Source organism: Aquila chrysaetos, chromosome 23, assembly GCF_900496995.4.
Source record: "Aquila chrysaetos chrysaetos chromosome 23, bAquChr1.4, whole genome shotgun sequence".
Taxonomy (NCBI): domain Eukaryota; kingdom Metazoa; phylum Chordata; class Aves; order Accipitriformes; family Accipitridae; genus Aquila; species Aquila chrysaetos.
In genome coordinates this window covers 3092852-3113320 of record NC_044026.1, presented here as the reverse complement: position 1 = coordinate 3113320, position 20469 = coordinate 3092852, and positions in this window count along the sequence as shown.

The window sequence follows — 20469 nt, the reverse complement described above, 5'->3', positions numbered from 1 at the left end:
CTTCAGCAACTCCGCACCCGACGTTACCTGCGTGTCAGGAAAGCTTATCGCGAAAAGGCAAGCGCCAGCAGCAGATACCTGCTTCCCCTGCGTTCGACATTTGGAAACGCTGCCGCTCGCTGCTGAGGACCTCAGAGGTTGCTGGCCCCCATCCCAAGAAGCACCAGGCATGGAGGGGAGCAGGTAACGTAAAAACCAGGCGGGCATCCGTCCCTAATTGATGTGGACAACAGCAGGCACTTGCCAGATCCATCTTTCCCGGTGGATCAGTGCTCGCAGCATCAAGCACGGCACTGGTGGAGAAGGAGCAGGCATCCAGACCTAGCAGAAGAGGATGTTTCCTGATAGAAATAAAGCTCAGGCTCAGCAAATGTATCCTGATTTTCAGTTTCTGTGGTTACGGACAAAGTTTCTTCACATGATCACATCAGCTCAAGCATGCAAGTGTTTCCAGGAAGGGTTTGATGCTGAAATTTTTGGCTCCTTCAAAGAGAAACCTGCTTGGGTTCAAGCTCCCCCAAGATAGGAAGGTTTTTGTATATGGGACTTCAAATCAGAATTGCTGCTTTTCACTCCGCTTTGCAGTTCAGTCTGCAGTCTGGCATGGATCTACCAGATCTTTGGCCTTTTGAGCCTTGTTCCTTTAAAAAATCGAGCTCACCACAGTCAAGCAAATACTCACTCAAACTGCACTTTGATGAGCTGCAAAAGAAGTGAAGTTGTGGAAGGAAAACCTCGAGCACAAGGAGTATTCGAGTACAAGATAGTTTCCAAAAGTCTCCTACAACAGGATGAGCCAAACTGGAAAATTGTGCTGTAGTTTTCTGTTGACCCCCACCCAAGCTCAGCACTGTTGGGGCCACAGCTTTAGTCTGGCCCATCTTCACTTATTACTCTTGAAAAATAAAACAAAACATTCTAAGAGAGTTTTAAAATAGCTCAAGTGTGACTCAAATCCAGCAAAGGATGTCATTTAAGCTTAAAGAAAATGTTTTATCCTTAATTTGCCCTGCAATGTTCAAATCCACAAAATGAGGTGCTATTCACACCACCAAGCCCGGCATGAATCTTCCAGCCCGGGGCCAGAAGCAGATCCAGGTTTCCATGGGTGGAGGCAGGGACCAGCATTTCGTGCCTTCGGTGTTTGCGCGGAGGCCAAGGAGAAGCACGAAGGGAGCAATCTGCGGTTGCATCTCCGTTTGAGAGACGCTGCGGGCAGCGAGGAGGCGGGCAGCCTGCCCAGAGGGACAGGGATGGCAGCGGGGCATGGATGAGGCATATTCCCCAGCCTCGTGCTGCCCACCGAGTTCTTTTCGGCGATATTGGGCAGCCCTGCTCCTGCAAGGCTCTCCGTGGATTTGCTGGGCTGTCGGGACAAGGTTACTTTCTCCCATTAGCTTTGCTTTTCACCTCTCCTTTTCTCAATACCTTAGAAGGAATTGTGCTAATGTCAATAGTGGCTATTTATCCACTTCTCCTTCCTTTTTTTTTTTTTTTTTTTGAGTGTAAATTCTTTCTTTTGTCCTCCTTTCCTCTCCTCTCGAGCACAAGCAAGCCCTCTCTTTGCTGCAGCAGCGTTCAGCGCCGGCTCGGCTCTTTGTTGCACGTCACCGCGGTGTCACGCGCAGCCGGAGCGGGGGGTGACGGCACCGATTCTGCAGGTGTGGGGCTCAGGGACACCCTGCTGCGGCTTCGTGATGCACTTAAGCTATAACCTCTCTCTGTATAGAATCTATATGGTGACCAAAGGAGGCACCTTAATGCCCCGTCTAGTCCCCAGCCGTTTGAACACCCTTCTTTCACTCATCTCCTGCCACGCGCCGGCTGTGGTGTTGGAAGCATTGGTGCTGGCGCTAAAGAAAGGGGAAAAATCCCGTATGGTCAGACGTAAAGGAGCAGTTAGGGGACTGTCTTTCGGCTGCGTGTGGACTTCGGCTGGCCTGAGGCAGCCCTGGCAGGGCAGCACGGGTCGGGACAGAGCTCCAGCTCTGCAGTGCCCCGGACAGACCCGGCAGCTCCTTCCCCAGCACCCGGCTCCCACGGATGTCGTGGGTAATATGGTGGAGGCGGACAGCGGGAGTAAATCCGGCTGTAGGCTCAGCGCTGGACGGACAGCCTCTCCCCGCTACCCTCGGTCGCCTTAGACCGAGCCATTGCAGCGTAGCTACTTTAAACTGGGACGTCTGCAGTCCGCTGGTGGAAGGTTGGATGAAGTGCTAATTTCAGAAACAGGAAGATATTTAATGAATTGTGACTCGTTTCCCTCCCAAACAAGTATCGGCGTTCGGAATAGCTGGGAGAAGGGGAGCTGTAAACATCCCCCAAGCAGCCTGGCACAAGCCGGGCACAGGGACGCAGAGGCAATCGCTGTGATGCTCTGGTTAGCAAACGTGGCTAATCACTCTCGTATTTTTCCTCCAGGCACAGACAGCCCAAAGATTCCCATAAAGACTCTGTTTTACAGTCTCCCTGAAGGGTAATTAGCAGCAATAAAAATATTTTTGAAATTGCTGGCTGGTTAATAGCGTGCACAACATAGGAGAGCTTTGAGTCCCGGCATCGGCTATGATGAGGCATGAAATGCTTCCAAATCCATGAGCAGTCCAAAACAAAAGCCTGTGTTTTGCCTCTCCATCACACAGCAGCAGCAGTCTGGGACATGCAGGGGAGGCGTTGCTTCAGGCAGGGCAGAAACATAAAACCCAAATATTGTGTTTAACCACTATCCAAGTAAAAGAAAAAGAAATCTCCCTTGCGGAAACTGAATTCAGAGCTGTGCTCCTACGCAGGGGCGGCTGGAGCCAGCAGGAGACATCGCTTTGCATCTTCACTGACTTGAGGAGATTTGCAAGGGGAAGAAGCTCAGCCTGATGGTGTTTTACGGATCGAGCTCGCGTCCTCTCCCGAACCCCTCAACTGCCTCTTCGTGTTCAAATTTCAAAGCGGTCCAGCTCTCCTCAGAGGTTCCTTCGGTGAGCCAGGAGGGAGAGGCTCGGAAGGGGCGCGGGACGTGCCGCGGGCTCTCTGCTGAGCCGTGCAGCTTGCGACCTGCGTGCTCAGGACTCGCTGCCCTCAGCTCCTGGGGACAGCTGTGATTTTGGGTCTCCCACCCGACGGAGCAGCTTTGAAACAGCTTCCTACGTGTTACAGACAGCACGTTACCGCTGTCACCCTGACCGTGAAGGCGACTGTAACGTGCAAGAGTTATGACCGATAGTGAAACAGACTTTATTTTTAAAGGGTCACACCAAGATCTTTTCCCTTCAGTGTTGTTCTAAACTACATAATGTTTAGAAATAGGTACGTTAACAGTTGGACGTGACCAATACTTTTGCCTTGGTTAATTGGGAGTTGGTAGGCTGGTCAGTCGTACGTCCTCTGGAATCAAAGGCCATGTGAGAAATCACTCGAGCAGTACAATAATGGCGTTCTCCTATAAATCAATTGGAGCATCACATAATGTTATGCTTAAAGACCTTTTGCTCTGGATACTTCTTTACTGCATTGCTCTTCACATCTGTTAATATCATACACAGATGCAAAAAAAGAGGTTTCGATTTACAATTCAGAACTAAGTTGCAAAATTTCTGTGATTAGAAAATATTTGTCCATAAAATCATCATCAAAAATATCCCCCTTTCACTAACAAGTATCTCATTGTGAAACTGACCTCTGGAATGGCTCAGAAGAATGCTGTGAATCTTTTAATAAAATAACATGCATAAACATACAGTCTTGAGGTCCTGCATGTGTCCTGTGTGAAGAAAAGACTTCATTTAAATTCCTTCCATTAGTGGCAAGAGCTAGTTTTAAAAAGGGCACTTTTTTTTTAACCTGGTCTATTAATAGTATTCAATATTAAATTACCCCCAAAGACTGCAAAATTACAGAGGAGATTTTTTTTTTCAGAACACATACAATGCCTCGATAATTTTCACAAGAGTACTCTGGATGAAAATAAATTTCTGCAAGGAAAATATTTAGACAAATGAGTTAGTCTGAGTTACTTGGCTTAAATTCCAGAATAGTATTCCTACTCAAGAGCTTTAAATGCAAAACATCAAATGGGTTGTGAATGGATGTGGATGGAACAGGTTTTGATCATTGACTGCAAGGCTGCTACCTTTCTTTGGCTCATTATTGGCAAGATTTATTTCTACAGAGACGTTTATGACAGCAGATCAAATCTTGCTTTACTGAGCTGATATAGCTAGATAGCATAGTAACAAACATATTTTCACATGTTTAGGGTTTGAAGTGCTTCTAGCCCTATGCTGTCCTGGCACTGGAAGAGGCTGGACCTGATGTTGGAGAGAAAGAACTTTCCTTGGGACCACCAAGAGCGTGTCCACCACTGTCCTTTGCGCAGTGCATAGCCACAGAAGATGCGAGGTTATGGGGTCTGTGACAGGATATTGGGGATTTAAGGACCCTGCGGTGCCCTTAGCAGCCAGGCAGCTTCGGACTCTCAAAAAGGGGCACGCTCTGAGCTCTCCCCTCCCTCCTCTCTGCTGCTCTCCAGCCAAGCGTGCACGTACGGGGCTAAGGCAGCGCGCAAGAGCATTTGGGGAAGTCAAACCTCTGTTTGATGACGGATCAAACCATAATAAATGGACCTAGGTCAAGAAGCGTTACCAGAAGGACCCAAGAACACACAGTTATTAAATAAAAACCACCACCAAAGCTCTGCGATGGGTGGTATGCTCGTACGATGAGAAAGTAGTTGCTACTTGGCAACATCAGAGCTTGGAAGCTATCGGAGGATGGCCTGTTTTTCCAAAGGCTTTTCTCATCGAGGGATGCAAACCGTTCTCATAGAGCTAATAGCTGCAAGCCAGCTCAGAGTCCTGGGAGCCAGATCCCACTCTAATTCCTTGTGTTTGTAACGTGAAAGAACAAAGGGCTATATCCTGCCATTGATACTTTTTCAGGCCTCTTAATGGACATGGCTTGGAGACCCAGATATAGATCAATGGCAGGATACAGTCATAATAAACTGAACTGAGCTAAAAGAATGGTGTCTTCCTATTTCAGCTTAATATGACATAGCATTTGCACATAATGGAGACCAGATTTTCCTTTTGAACAAGTTGTCAAAGTATCTGTTGCATCCTGATGAAGGAATGCTTGAATAGCAAATCCCAAACCTAACCATTCGATAAATCTAGCAAATTTGTTAGACTGTACCACACTGAGAAGTCTCTGCAGATCCTTCTAGTTCAGCCTCTGCAGGTAGAGTATCTTTACTGAGACCGCAGCTGGAGTTGCTACCAATAAAATGAGCCACCTTAAAAGCTCATGAACGGTGATGCTTCTCCACGGCACTCAGTACCAACTTTGTCATGTCTTTCAGTTTATGCAGGCCAACATCTGTGCGACGAAACTGTATTTTAGAGCTCCCTGCTACTTATCAAGTCACCGAATATTTAGCCTTTCTTTACAGTGTGTGCATTACTGCATGGATCAGTAAAAAAAAAATCAGCCGCAGAGGTTTCGGCTGAACAATATTTTTAGAAGCTAGCTTATTCTTCTACCAGTGGTTATTAGTCCAAACAACTCATGACAGCTTAATTTCTCTCTAAACTTTTTCTCCCTCCTAGTCGGAGGTAGCATTTCAAAATATCTGGAAGGGTGCTATTTGTTTTCCTTCCCAAAATCTCCACAAAGATGTTGTGGATAACCACAAAAGTATCATCCACATTCCTTTATGGTAGTACATGGGGATATGATTTATTCAAAACCGGAGCGTACTTTAAACACGCGCCAAGCCAGAGCGCACCGAGTCCCAGAACGGAGCCCAGGAGAATCCACCTCGACTGTTGACAAACCTGGCTCCGAAAAGCAACCTCTACACTGTCCAAGAGTAACAGGGTATATGACAGTGCTGCTAAAAACCTAGGAGGCTAACGCGAACCAACCAGGCCATCTGGGGCTGTTTAGCTGTTCTTGCTGTGTGATACCATAACTTGGCGTGAAGGGCTGGAGCCTCCAGCAAAATCAGACATGACAAAATCTTCTGAGCTGAGTCAGAAACAATAATCATTCTTTTTGCTGCAAAGAAGCAGAAATCACTGACTTTTGCATATCTGAGAGCAGTCTGACAGATAGGAGTGGCTGGGCAGCAGTTCCTTTTCCCTGCTGATCACCTTGAAAACGTGAAAATGCTGCGAAAAGAAGGGCGTATTAGGCTTTATGGCACAGTAAACATTCACAGTGTTGATTCTTGCCGCATCTACATCTGCCGTCTCCCAGGAGAAGCTGGCAAAGATGAAGTTGCCCTGAGATGAAATACATAATATTGTAATTTTTCAGTCTTTTCCCTTTATTGAGGCAAACCGTGAATTAGGAAGAGTCTTTCGGTGTATGTCTTGGAGAGAAATAACTGTTCCTCCTGCTCGCTGGGATGAGACAACCTTGGTCGTGGTGTGACACAGAGAAATGGGGAGTGGGAGCCCAGCTGCTGTAGTTACAGATTGATGGGAGCACGCCGGAGATGGGCTTCCCCCCACCAGCGGCATCACATAAACAGAAATATCAGTGGCGTTAGCAGGGGCAGAAACGTGGGGACCAGACGCCCAGCATGATGCAGTCTCCAGCGCATGAGATGATGCTTCTTGTAAACTGGGCGTGTGGAGATGCTCTGTGCCCGAGGGAATAAAGATGTTTGGGATTATGCAATGAGGTAGCCTGAGGTAAAGCTGAACATGCTTTTTGCTGGGTTGCTAAAAGATAAGGGTTGGGAATCTCAGGAGAAAGCAGAGCGGAGCTGAACTCTTGCACGTTCGGCTGTGCACCCGGGAGGAAGAGCAAACCTAAATCTTCCTTGAGGTATTGCTTCTCTAAAACTTTTGGGAACGCTCCCTGTAAACACTGCCCCATAAACGCTGTTATTTAAGGATAATTTTTACGGTAGGTTTAAAAGCAGGTGAGTTCAGGACAGCTTGTGGCCAACAGTAGAAGACTGCTACTCAGAAGAGATGTAGGTCCTGCCCCAGCCTCTCTGGAGGTTGCTTCTTGCCTTCCTTGCACCGTGTGGGGCTGCCAACACCCCCCATCACCTGAGGCATAGGGGTGATGGTCTGGTTTGGTAAGATTTTTACCCTCGCTCTGTGGGATGCAGGTGACTCCCCACAATGCCAGACAATGATTCCTCAAGCCATTTTGGTTTTGGCATTTTTTTTTCTGCAGCTGACATCTTCATGTCACAAAGCCCCAGGCTTGCACGGGCTGAACTGTGCAAAAATTCAAGCAGTGACCTAAATTTTGTGACTTAGGACTGCTTGGTGGTGACAGAAGGGAAAACAAGAATGTGCAATTCTGTGATTGCTGAGACAGACATGCTCCTGTAGCCACAGCTTGCTTTTGAATTTGAGGAGTTACTGAGAAATTTAGCCAGCCTGGAAAGTACTAAGAGGGGAAAAAGTCCCAGACAGAACTCAAGCCGGTTCTGGGAGGAGGAGAGCCAACAAAGTCTGGTTTATTGTGGGTTGTTTTTTTTTTTTTTCTGTTTGGTGACCTTCTGCATCCTACTGCAATAACCCCAGCCACTGTCCCAGCCCCTGCACTCAGTTTTCTTTGATTTTGTTTCATTTTTATGGCTATGCTTATTGCCTATCCCATGTAAAATTGAATTCATATGGCATTATTTCCAAAAAACCGAAAAACACAAAGCCCAAGAAGAGGGAAGAGAACTATAATTCAGAAATTAAAACAGCCAAAGGAATATCCCTGTGTCTTTCCCAAGACTCCCAACCTCTTCCCAATTCCTTCCCATGTCACCTTAATGTACCTGCTCGTGTCACCCGGCCAGCTGGGCTGCCCAACACCATGCACACCCCGGCTGCTGCAACATGGGGCTGGTAAGGACGGAGCTCTCTCTCTGGTTTCCCCTTCACAAGAGCTTTTATTTGAATTTTCCTCCCCTACACGGCTGCTGATTTTGTAAGCATGTGGTATCTTCAAAATTGCTACCTGCAGCCTTGCCTACCCAAAATTGGCAGGGGGGTGTGAGTGTTAAAATTTGTTTGAAAGGAGGTTAAAGCCAGAGACAGGCACTATGGCTGCACAGGTCACATTGCATTTGGAAATTGGGCTAACATGTACTCTAATTTTTGTGTGTATAAGAGCTTTTGTCTTTAAATAACTGCTGTTCCAGGACTCTGTTTTCTTTGGCTACTTTAATTATAGCGTTGCAGATTTTTCTTCCCCTTGTTTGACTCCTTCACTTACTATACTTTGCTGGATTTCCTCAAGCATGCAGGAGTGTGTTAGCTGCAAAATCACTGTCCGTTGAATGAGCAGTGATCTTTCATTTGTAAACTTGTCTCATCATTAAAGGCTGAACTGTAGGATACACGCAGAATTGGACTGCTGCAGGTTTCCTCAGAGAAGGCAGATTTCTCTTGAGAGCTCTTTGGTGCAGGGCTATACATCTGACACCACAAGCAGAAAATGCAACAAGACAATTCAAACCATGTCTGCCTCCATCTCAATTGTGCAGTCCCTGCAGAGTGAACGCGGTCCAACCCGAGCTGGAGAACGGTGACTGGTGAGAGGCCATGACCTACTTATTTTCTTCACAGAGAAGTAAAGAGTGTGAATCTCACACTCTGTGCTGCGGATGCACCACCAAGACAGATGCAGACTGAGAGAAAAGATCTCCCCTTTAACTGCCACGAAATCTGTGGAACAGGGTCAGATCGTGAGATCGAAAACTGCACTCAGCCTTATAAACTGAAAGTTAACACAAGGCAAAATCCCAGAGGCATGAGCCCTGAAGGAAATTAGAATAGAATAGACTATTTGGGTTGGAAGTGACCTACAACGATGATCTCGTCCAACTGCCTGACCACTTCATGGCTGACCAAGTTATAGCGTGTTATTAAGGACGTTGTCCAAACGCCTCCTCAACGCTGACAGGCTCGGGGCATCGACCACCTCTCGAGGAAGCCTGTTCCAGGGCTTGACCACCCTCTCGGTAAAGAAATGCCTCCTAATGTCCCGTCTGAACCTCCCCTGGCGCAGCTTTGAGCCATTCCCATGTGTCCCATCGCTGGATCCCGGGGAGAAGAGCTCAGCACCCCGCTCGCCACGTCCCCTCCTCAGGACTCTGCAGGGACCAGCGAGCTCTTGGAAAGCAGCAAAGCCAAGGGGCATCTAGACATGGTGTGGAAACAAGTGACTTGGGATACAAGATTTTGAAGTGCTGCAGTAGCAGAAATACGAGCCAGGCGTTGGTGTCCAAGAATTGGGATGTAGCTCCCCTGCTCTGCAAAAGGACTCTGCAACAACAGGTCCAGTTGAGGCATTTCAGGGCTAGACAGGGCTGACTGAGAAAGTGGCTGAGAAGAGTCACTCCCTGTGGTGACAGGGCCTGCCAGCGTGACTTCTGGGGCAAGATCATCATCATCATCATCATCATCATCATCATCATCATCATCATCATCATCGTCTGCAGCGTGGTTAAATGGCAGCAGCGGGAGGAGCAGCTGCTGTTTAGACACTGCAAATGCTCGTGAAGAAAAGCAATGACTTTTTATGTTTCCTGTCTGATAATGAGATACAACTGCGCTTCTGAAATGGAGTCTGACTCCTAGAGCCAGAGGAGTCGGGTGAAACTGCTCCCAGCACAGTCCTTCAGGTGGTGGGATACTGTCCCAACAACCCCAGGGCTGAAGAAATTGAAAGCAGAACAAGATCCTGTGTTAGCCTGGAAGATGGGCAGAAGGAGAGCCTGGCTGGTCTTTCTAATCTGTAATTACTCTCCTAACATTCTGTGGAAGAATAGTCCCACAATATGAATTTTATGGTGCTAGTTTCAGCCAAAACATGTGTTGCAGGTCCCACTCTTTTGCAGGCATGACACAACTTTTGTTTATAAATTCCTCTGCCTTTGCAGCATCGTTGCCAGCACTGAAGGTGATTTCTGCTGACATACCCAGTTAAGTCATCCTAAACCACGTTTGTCCGGGGTCAGTGGTTTAACTTCTTTCCCTCTGGCTAGGCACGTGTGTGCTCCTCTTCCTGTGTCTTGTACAGCAAATAATCATGAAATTAGCCATCCAGCCCTTCAGGCACATGCATGGCACACAGGCGTCACAGGCAAAGCACTGTCTCACCAAACACTGCAATACAGAGCAGTGAACTACCTTGGATTCTCAAAACTTAAATGCTGTGTGTTTCAGCATGGTGCTGTACCACAGGATTAAAATAAAACATGGCCATTAACCCAACATCCTCCATGCACATGACAGAGCTCACCGTTTCCTTTAAAAAGCCAGATGAGAGCATTCAAAGGAAATTAAGGGATTTGGATCCCTAAATGCCATGAGCATGTCATGAAAACAATTGCTGTGGAGACTGTGGATGCTCAGCTCTTCCAGAGAAGCAGGAATTGGAGGATAGTCCTTCACAGCTAAACTAACGAGGGCTGTGTACCAAGGCCAAGGAGCACTGAAGGGCTCATGTCATGTTTGTGCTGTTTAGGGCTCTTCTAGGTCAGGCTCGTGCCGCAGAGAGCTCTGCAGAGCAGTCCAAAACACCGCTGAGCATGAAGCGTGCAGGCAATCAGATGTCCAGGGCTCTAGCTGACTCCCCAGCCCTTTTCTCTTGAGCAGAATAGATGTTATTCCCATAACATCTCATGCCGAAGACTCCAAATGTGAGAAGCTAAAACCACAAGATCCTGTTGGGGGAAAAAAAAAAAGAGGTGTTGGTGCTTATAGTGTTTTTAAGAATACAGGAGTCTTCCCACCTGAGAGCAGAGGCTGAGCTAAGCAGGACTTGCCATTGAAGCCTAAAAGCTGTCTGTGTGCTTCATTTGTGGACGTGCCTTTTCGTTCAAATGGAATTTGGACAGTATTTTGCACCGAATGATTTCCAGAAAATCTTGTTCTTCATCCTGCTGGAATTTTTAAGGAGATATTTGCCCAGGCTGTCCACATGAGCGTCTCTCGTAATGTTTGATCCCTCGGAGAACAATCATGGATGAAATCGCAAAAAATGTTGTGCAACTCTGTTTTTCTCAATTAGGAGCTTGGAAATAACAAATATACTGGAATGTGGTTTCAGTCCATTCCCTTCTTTATTTGACCTCCTATCAAGAAGAAATAATATATTCTTCTTCTGGAATAGGAGCTGTGTCAGCCAATATACTTACTGGCACATATGTGAAATGTACGGGCTTACTTCAAAACAACATCTTCTTTTGGAAAGGAAATTGCACTGAATCTCGTCTTAAGTCATTGGCCAACCATGCGATGACAGGACGGGAGTTTGTCCTGCTTTTCACCCGATCTCTGCAGTCCTCAACCAACCGAAGGCCTTTCAGCGCGCTCCCCTTCCATGGCTGTGTGGGTTTCGGCATCCCCATCCTGCCGCCCCAGCAAAGCCAGCCCTCGCACCCCAGCTCCCAGCAAACCTCTTTTGATGGCCTCCTTGACCACCCCGAGCCCTGTACCTCCACCAGCCCCTCGCCCTCCCCGTGCCCGCACAAGGACCGTGCCGTCCACCAGCCCTGGGACCCTCCGGGCACCCAGCCCTCCTCCCGCCCACCCATTCCCTGCAGCTGGGATCTGCTGTTGCCACTGTGAACCCCACGGCCATAGCCAGACACCCCCATGAGCAGGAGGAGCCACCCCACCTGCCTCCACCTCAGCCGCACCATTGGGTTGCAGCTCCTGCAGTCTTCTTCCCGCCTCCAGGTTTGCTGAGAGCAGAGGGGGAAGGCCAGGAAAAGGGGGTACAGCCAAAAAGTCCTCCTACAGCTGCTTGCACCCTCCACCACCTTCTTGGGCACCCTCCACTGCCTTCTTGGGCACCCTCCACCACCTTCTTGGGCACCCTCCACTGCCTTCTTGGCCACCCTCCACCACCTTCATGGGCACCCTCCACCACCTTCTTGGGCACCCTCCACCACCTTCTTGGGCACCCTCCACTGCCTTCTTGGCCACCCTCCACCATCTTCATGGGCACCCTCCACCACCTTCTTGGGCACCCTCCACCACCTTCTTGGCCACCCTCCACCATCTTCATGGGCACCCTCCACCACCTTCTTGGCCACCCTCCACCATCTTCATGGGCACCCTCCACCACCTTCTTGGGCACCCTCCACCACATTCTTGGCCACCCTCCACCATCTTCATGGGCACCCTCCACCACAGCCACACGCACACCAGCCCCCTCAGGTCTGCGTAGAACGTCTCCCGCGCTGCATTCACCTTTTCCTACAGGCAGCATATCATTTCGGACCTACACTTCCTCCTCGCTTTCCTCTTGCCCCTGAGTCAAATGGCAGGAAGAAATAAATCGCCGGGACGTTTGGACCGTTGCGGGGGGATTCCTTGCTTGTCTGCAAGGATGCACAGACAGCCGCTGCTGAGGTATTTCAGGAATGGCCGTGGAGAGAGAGGAGGGCTGGAAAGGAGGTGGGAGGACTATGTCTAGACAAGCAATTGATTATGGTGTTTGGCTTGCTGATTTTGCAATTGTCTTCCTAAAGGCCTGGCAGGACTCTGTACTGGGTTTTTTTAAAAGCTCATAGAGGCCATATTTAGCCTACAGCTGTTTTTTTCCAATGCTCAGTTTGCTTTTAAAACATGACCAAATAACAAATCATTTAATCTTTTGTGAAGTCTCCCCCTCCTCCCATTTAAAATCTATTCTCCAAACACTGCAGCCTGATTCTTAATGATTAAACTGGGAAAATGTTCATGTTGCTAATGTTTTATTTTTTCTGCTGAATAGTGGAATAGAAATTGTGCCTGCATAAGGTAAGAATTTAAAATAAATCTGAATAGACAACCCAAATATACAGCCAACAAGCTCATAGACTCCTGGGTTGTCTGTCAGGAAAGGCAATTTCGTCATCAGCCTGATCTCTGAACAGGCAAAATCCTGCTGACAGTTCATTACAGGGCTGTTTTGAAAACACTGACCGCTTCTTGAGAAACCTGTGTGTTAGCAGAAGAAAATGGAGGTGAAAAAACCAAGAGAAGAATCACAAGCTGCCTATTTCCACAATTCTTCCATGCTAATCAGCCTCTCAATTTGCCCAGCATATAGGAGCTGATGTAACTGCCCTGAAATCCACAATAGACGTAATTGAAACCTGCTGCAAAACTGGGCTCTTCTTACCGACTGCTTGCTCAGTGTAACTGTGAAGTTTCAAAATTTTACAAGTGCGTTTTATTGCTTGTCCTGTATAGTAGAGAAAATGCTGAAAAACTGGCTTTCTCCTCAGGTTTGTTGTTTCTGTAATGATTCCAGCAACTACCACATCACTGAATATCTCTTAATATGCTTGCACAGACATGAAATTTTATGATAAACAGATGGATTTTGAGAAAAAGTACAACAGCAGTAACTCACAGCCTTGTCTTTCCATGTTTAGCTGCATGCTTTTTATTATTATCATCTATATGGTGCTTTTTTCCAACCACCCAGCTATATATTCCTAAAGAAACACACATTCTTTTTAACTTGCAACCATGCAAGTGTAGCAAGTCACCTAGTAGGAATATATAGGTCACAATATTATATGACTTACTGAGCCCTGATTCAGTGATTTATGCACTTTTTCAGTTACTTCATCACCACTAGCTGCTGTTGAGGGAGCCAAAATGAATACGAATTCTTATGGTTTGAAATAACAAAAAGGAAAGGTCTTTTTCATGACTTAAATATCTATTTTGGGTTCATTTTTTAAGACATTATTTCCATTTATTTTCAGAAGGAAAATATTATGTTTATTTTACTTTTGTTAAGTCAGATGAATGTGCTATACTCATTGCTACCAGGGGGAGTATTTAGTACTACCAGCAGTCCCATTAAAATCAGAAATAGGCTTGAAGTGACCTGCCGAACGGAGCACTTTGGTGTACAATAAAACGCCGTAATTCTGCCAACTCTGATGCACGTGAGCAGGCTATGTCCCTTTTCGGGGGTACAAAATACATCTTACACTGCCTGCGACTTGCCACCGTGCCCCGCGTATTGCCTGCTGAGACGTTAGCTGTGACGCGCCTGGTACGGAGGGGACAGTAAATCACGAAGCTGCGGTTGGCAGGGGTGGTTTAAGGACAAGCAGCCACACCTTTTGCATTTTTAAACCCTTCTACTCTCAAAGTTAACCTCGACTTGGGATGAGAGAGCGCTGTGTTTTCCAGCGCTCCCCCCCCGGAGCAGCCCCGCAGGTCCCGGAGCTCGGTTGGGAAGGGCAGGAGGGATGGGATGGGGTGGGCTGGGACGGGGTCTGGTGCAGAGGCTGCCGTCGGGGACCACAGCGCTTCCCACATCTGCTCCCATCCTTTGCAGAGGAGGGTGCAGGACTTTACATCTTCCAGCAGACCAGCTTTGGTACGTGAGAAGGAAGAGCTGTCCGGTAGGTTCTTATTTAATGTGTGTGTTGTTCAGCCATTTAACTGAGGGGATCAACTACAAAACAGCTTTCAAACACAAAGAGAGATCACCCAACTTGGCTTTCACCAAAGTCAGCAGGAGTTTTGCCACTGATTTTACTGGAGCAGCGGGATGCAAAGACTGCAGGACTTTGAAATCCTTCCCATATGGTGTACCCTCTAACTCTTCCTACTACAGGCTGCAATTTGAAAGCCAAATATAATCAAATAACATCTAGCCGTTAGGAATTTTGGTGTTTTGGTGAATACTAAATGATTATACTCAGTGCACTTTGACAAAAAGGTTAGCTCTGAGGAGGTACAGATGAAGGGATGCCTGTTGGCATCAGCATTTGCTCTGCTTCTTCATCCCCGTTGTACATCACTGTACACCTGCCTACTGGAACGTGGATTGGGACCATCCTGCTTATTTTGCACAATTTGCTCAGTTCAACTATTGAAAAGCTTTCTATTTATTTCTGAGTGGCTTTGAATTGGCAATTTCATTTACTCATGAAAGGCTTTACAGCCAGACACAATCCAGAAATTTGTAAGTCTCAGAAAAAAACCAAGGACAAAAGTATAAATTAACACAAATTTTTCAAGGACAGGTCATGCCAAAATAAGGCAATGTCCTTCCAAAAGAAGGAAATAATAGATTTATTTATTTATTCCAATATATTATTTGTAGATAGGGAAGGTGCAATATCTCTTCAATTTGGCAAGGTCTTGCAACCAGCTCACATGATATCCTCATGCATGTTACATATATACAGTAAATGAAGAGAAATAAAAAAGTGGTTGGAAAACTGTATTCAGAAAGACGTTATCAGTGGTCTGTGATCAGAATAGAAGGATGTGTGAAATGGACATTTACAAGGGCCTAAGTCTTTTGCTATTCAATTTTTTCATGAATAACTTCAATAACGTATTAAAGAGTATGTTTAGTAATTAGTACGTCTCATTTTGTAGACCACTATATTGGGAAGGGTAGCAAGCACTTTGGTGAACAGGATTGGCATTCAGAAAGATCTAGATAAATGAGCACTCTAGTTTGAAAAAATAATTCAGTAAGAGGAATGTGAAATTTCACAGTTCGGTTTGCAACTTTCAGTGGCTTATAGGATGCAATGACTCAATATTGTCAAGCTGTTATGAAAAATAGTAAAGAGCGTGCTGGGCTATGCATGTCTTTTCTGTACAACAGATGACAGACTCCTCCTTTTCTCCTGAGTCACTGGAGAGCCGTTGTGAGAGAAGAGAAGGGAAAATAGAGGCAGAAGGGGAAAGGAAAGTGCTTTTGGCATCTTGCAGATGGATAAGGGGAAAAGGGAAGAGAACACAGTAAAACAAGTTTCAGGAGAGAATTAAGCAAGGATGGAAGTAGTGTTCCTTGTAAAAAAGACAGAAGCAGAAAGATTTGTGGTAATGTATAGGTTTTTCAACAAAGGGTTGAAAAACGTTTCATTTTTAGATCTTCACTTGCATTGTGGAGATGTCAGAAAAGTCTCAGTTAGTGTGCTCTGAGCCAGATTATTTATATTGACTTTGATGGAATAACAGTGGAAAGGCTGTCAGAGAGAGGAAACCGCAACACTTGAAGAAGTTATCTCAATTTTGCTGGTGTCAGTAATTAACATAGATTTAGCAGAAACAAGTTCATCTCTTTAAGACATGTTTTTTGTTATGGGAGAACATGTTTTTATAATGGGAGAAGTACACGTTCCTGTCACATTGCTTTTTTGGCAAGCAAATAAACTTTAAAACTGTAAGTCAAAAAAATAAGAAGAAACCCAACTATTCAAAATGAAGAGGTAGATCTAAACTTTGTGACTGCTCTAAGATGTGCCAGGTATCTCTGGGCTCTGCCACAGAGGCAACAGAAGAGGGAGAGTTGTGAGAGCCCGTCTGAAAAATAGAGTACCCTCAAAACTTCACTGCACAACCACTGCACCGACATGGGACTTCCATACCGAAGTAAAGTCTTGTAGTGAAGGTGCACATGGCTGTGATGGAAGGAGAAGCTGGGAGATCAGTTACTGTGTGTGAGTCTTCAGGAGACTCTGAAGACACAAACACCTCTTAGCAATGTACCAAACTTTGCTGTTTCCCCCAACAAAAATTGTCTAAATGGTAGAGAATTCCTGGAGGACTTAAGAAATTCCCCTATGTATAAAAGCAGATATAAATTCATCATTCTTCTTTTGTAGGAAAGAAAGTGCTTAGAGTAATCCCAGACAGTCACTGTTGTCTCCTCTTGATATAGTTGACATTTCAGGGTTTTTTCTTCAAATACACGGCAGTCGCAGAGACAAAACACAAAGGACCCACAAAAACAAACAAAAAATCCCTATTTTTAACCAGACAAGAATGTGTAAATATAAACAGGGCTGCCGAAAAGTTCGGTCGGTCCCATTTATAACTGCAGGGAGCCATAAGGTCCTTTGAGTCAAGATAGTCAAGATAAGTCTGAAGCCCACACATGAAAGTAACCCTGAGCACACTACTGTTGCTGGTTGTGAGAAGATCCTCATTTGACGCTGGAATCCCATTCAGCATGTATCCTTCCAACAGTGTCCTAGCCTTTCCACTTTAAGATGTTTCCGTGCTACAGTCCTCCAAAGTCCCAGATAATGAGGAGAAAGGAAAAAGGAGTGGATGTAAACAACCCTGAAGTCTTTCAAACCAGCCAGCGTCCCTTGGGCTTTTTTATTTTCCTCACTGCAAACCCGTTGGTTCCAATCGCAGTCCTCTGTACAGTTCCCACAGATGAAGAAACAAAAGCAAAGACTGCCCCAGTTTGGGTTTTCTACTGTCGCTGCCTGTGTCACTGTTAGGCGGATGGGTGCGAGCAGTCAAGCTGCTGGGCACGGCAGTGCTGGCTGACCAAGCCCGGGTACCCCGGTCCTGAGATTTCCCGCAGATATTATAAGTGGATCCATAAAACAACCTGTTAAAGTTGACTGTGCCGATGTCAACATACATTTAAAGCAGAGGATTCTCCACGCCCCTCTCCTAGCTCCTCATGAGCTCCGAACTGATGTTCTGAACTGATGTGCCACTCAGGACGCCGTACCTGGCAGGCGGAGCACTATGGTACGTGGGGATGAGCTCTTCGGCGTGGGTGCAACTGCCGTGTCCCTGTGGGAACAGTGAACAGCTCCTCCTGTACAATGCAATCTGTCTGCTGCCTTGCTTGGTTTAGTTTTATTTCTCTGCTGCTCACACCCACAGAACTGTTGGTGTTCACGAGACTCAGTTTTAGATGTTACGTGGACATGCCTGCAAGCACACTAGGAAAATGGTTATGCAGTTGGATATCCATGTACTGTTTATCCTGCCTTGTCCTACTCAGACGAGTTCCATCACAGCCTACTGCAAACCACTGGCAAATTCCTGTGAGATCTGGAGCCTTTCATGCTGCAGGGGTTTATTCTAACTGAATTTCTATAAATTAGTTAAAGAAATTCCCCGAAAGAGAACCAGAGATTGCTAAGACTAGGCTTTTATGTTGCTGAGTTTATTTTTGAACGAGCTTTAACAAACTTAGGATTATAGGTACTTTCTGCAGTTTTCATCCTCCTCTCCATTTCTTGATGAAAGAAGAGTGTTTGGTATAGACTTGAATCTCATTAGACTGCATCTAGATTCATGATTTGTTTGGTTTCTTTCTTTTTAATGTTAAGTTTTGAGGATTGTCTAGAGGAAAATATCCAGGACTTGACCAAGAGTTTAATTTCAAGAAGGTATTGACATTCTCAATTCTTGTTTGGGATCTGGATCCTACTCATGAATCTAAATGTATAGCTCCAAACCACGGAAGAACATAAGTAGCCCGGCTCAAATCACAGACGTACAAAGGACTTTTTGCACACCTGAAGTAACACACACCTGAGAGCTTTTCTGGACTGGGCTTAGTTCAGAAAGCCTGATAAGATACTGCTCAACACCACTGTCTGACAATGTAATGAAATGCAAAGCACTGGCTCCTGCCAGAGTCTCAGTGGTGATTGATCTCCTTCTGAATCAAGACTTTCAGCATTATGAATTTACACCGTGGCTCTTAAGTGTCTACTGGAAAACATATAAATGCTTAAATACATATATTCTTTATAGCATTCCCTTAGGCTTACATGTAGGCTACCAAGATACAGTCTTCTATATGTTGCTTTTTCTGCCTCTACATACATAGATGTTTACACGTGCTTCTCTTGCTAATTCTCAAGTCCAACTGAACTAAACTCAAGAAGACACAGGTAATTTTGGGTGACGTCCAAGGATTGCTGGCAGGGAATGAGACAACTCCACAGCGCTCCATTCAGCCTTGAGGTTCCTTGGGACCTTCTGCAGAACATGTTTTTGCCATCAGCACCTGTTTGATGTGCATAAGGGTTAGCAAACACGTTTTTTGCTGCTGTGCCAATGAACGTCCTAGCTTATGACTCAGTGTGTGCTATCAGAAGAGTCTGTGTCTCACCCTGCCCAACTTAACTGAAAAGGTATAGGCAGGAGCTGGAACTTAACATGTCAAAGTACATTTTAATGGCCCATTGGCACAGGGATTATCAGCGAGGAAATGACGTCCCGGGTCACGGCTCGCTCTCCAGGCAATGGGATGGGTGGCAGGGTGCTGACACAGCCCTACCTGAGCCAGCCCTGAAGGCCGGCTGGGCAGTCATTGCTCCACCACGCAGAGATTTCACAACTCAGACCTTGTTCCGGACATTAGCCAAAGCTTGCCTTTCATAACCCCACATAATTCACCATGCACGCATCCCACTAAATCATAATTAACCAACAAGAGTTTCAAGCAATTGTAAATCAAATAAGACCGGCCACGGCCTCCCGGGTGGGGAGGACCAGACTCTGCCCTCCCTCCTCGCGCCGGAGTGCTCATCACCTCCCAGTGTCCCAAGAGCACTTGGATCTGCTCCTCATCTTCCAGCCATAGGGACACTGGGGTCCTACTGCACAAAACCCCTGTCTCAGCCACGCAAACCTATTTCAGCCCTTCATCCTGGAAAATCCCTTTGGCCCTTTGTATATTGTCTTGGGAGCATAAAATTTTATGTGCCGGACAGTCACTCAGTCTGTGCTCCAGGCTTTCTGCTCTGATTGAGGCAATTCTAGTACAGAAAGCAGTAGCTGGGCTCTGAGGAATGCTTAATTTTATCTCTTCCCCCTCCGCCCCTGCTTCCCGCCACGGTAAGCTAAAATAGTTAAACGTTTGGGGTTTGGTTGCATGCATTGTTTATCCATGCTTGCTCCTGCTTCTATGTTTAACAGAGGAAATAACTCGCTACGATAAAGTATCACTACATGCTGGTAACATCAGATAAGCTAAGCTGGACAAAAATGTTTTCTTTGGCAATTCTCCACTTTCTTTAATTTGGCCAGAGAACCCACTTTACTTCTGGAAATGTGGAGGCCTCTGTTACGCTTGACTGTAACACAAAGAGTTTCACGGGTTTTCTTGTTAAACTGAATGTAAGACAAGGAGAACAATCCTGCCATTTCTTTCCCTGGTGTACAATCGGGCTGATAAGCATCAAGCTGCACATATCAAAACCCACAGTGAATGTCATTTGCATTAGTTTTCTGCCTTTCCAGAAAAAAAATGAGCCTTTGCAATCTGCTTATCGGCCCCTATGGGAAGGTGCACAATGCTATAGCAATATATATTTAAAGTTGAGCACCGGGGAGGAAAAAGGCAGCACGGCTGGAGGGAACCCTTTTGGGGTGGAGGCAGCATTCCCAGGCGCAGCAGGAGGAGCTGAGCATCCCTATTGCAACTGGTGGGTGTCAGAGGAGCCCCCCGTGTCCCCCCCCGGGGAGTGGGATGTGGACACGGAGGATCGGGGTGCGGGGATCGTCCCATCCCACGGGAACAGCTTGGGCTGCAGCTTCTCCCCGGCTCCCGGCGGTGGGTATCAGGCTGCGGAGGTGGCTCAGGAGATACCTCGGCACGTGGGGGGAGAGGGAAGGGGAGGGCTGGTGGAGGTTGGATGCCTCTGCCGCCCGCTTTGGGGTGGTTCTGGGGTCGGGTTTTGTCACTCCCCGCACGGTGCTCTGG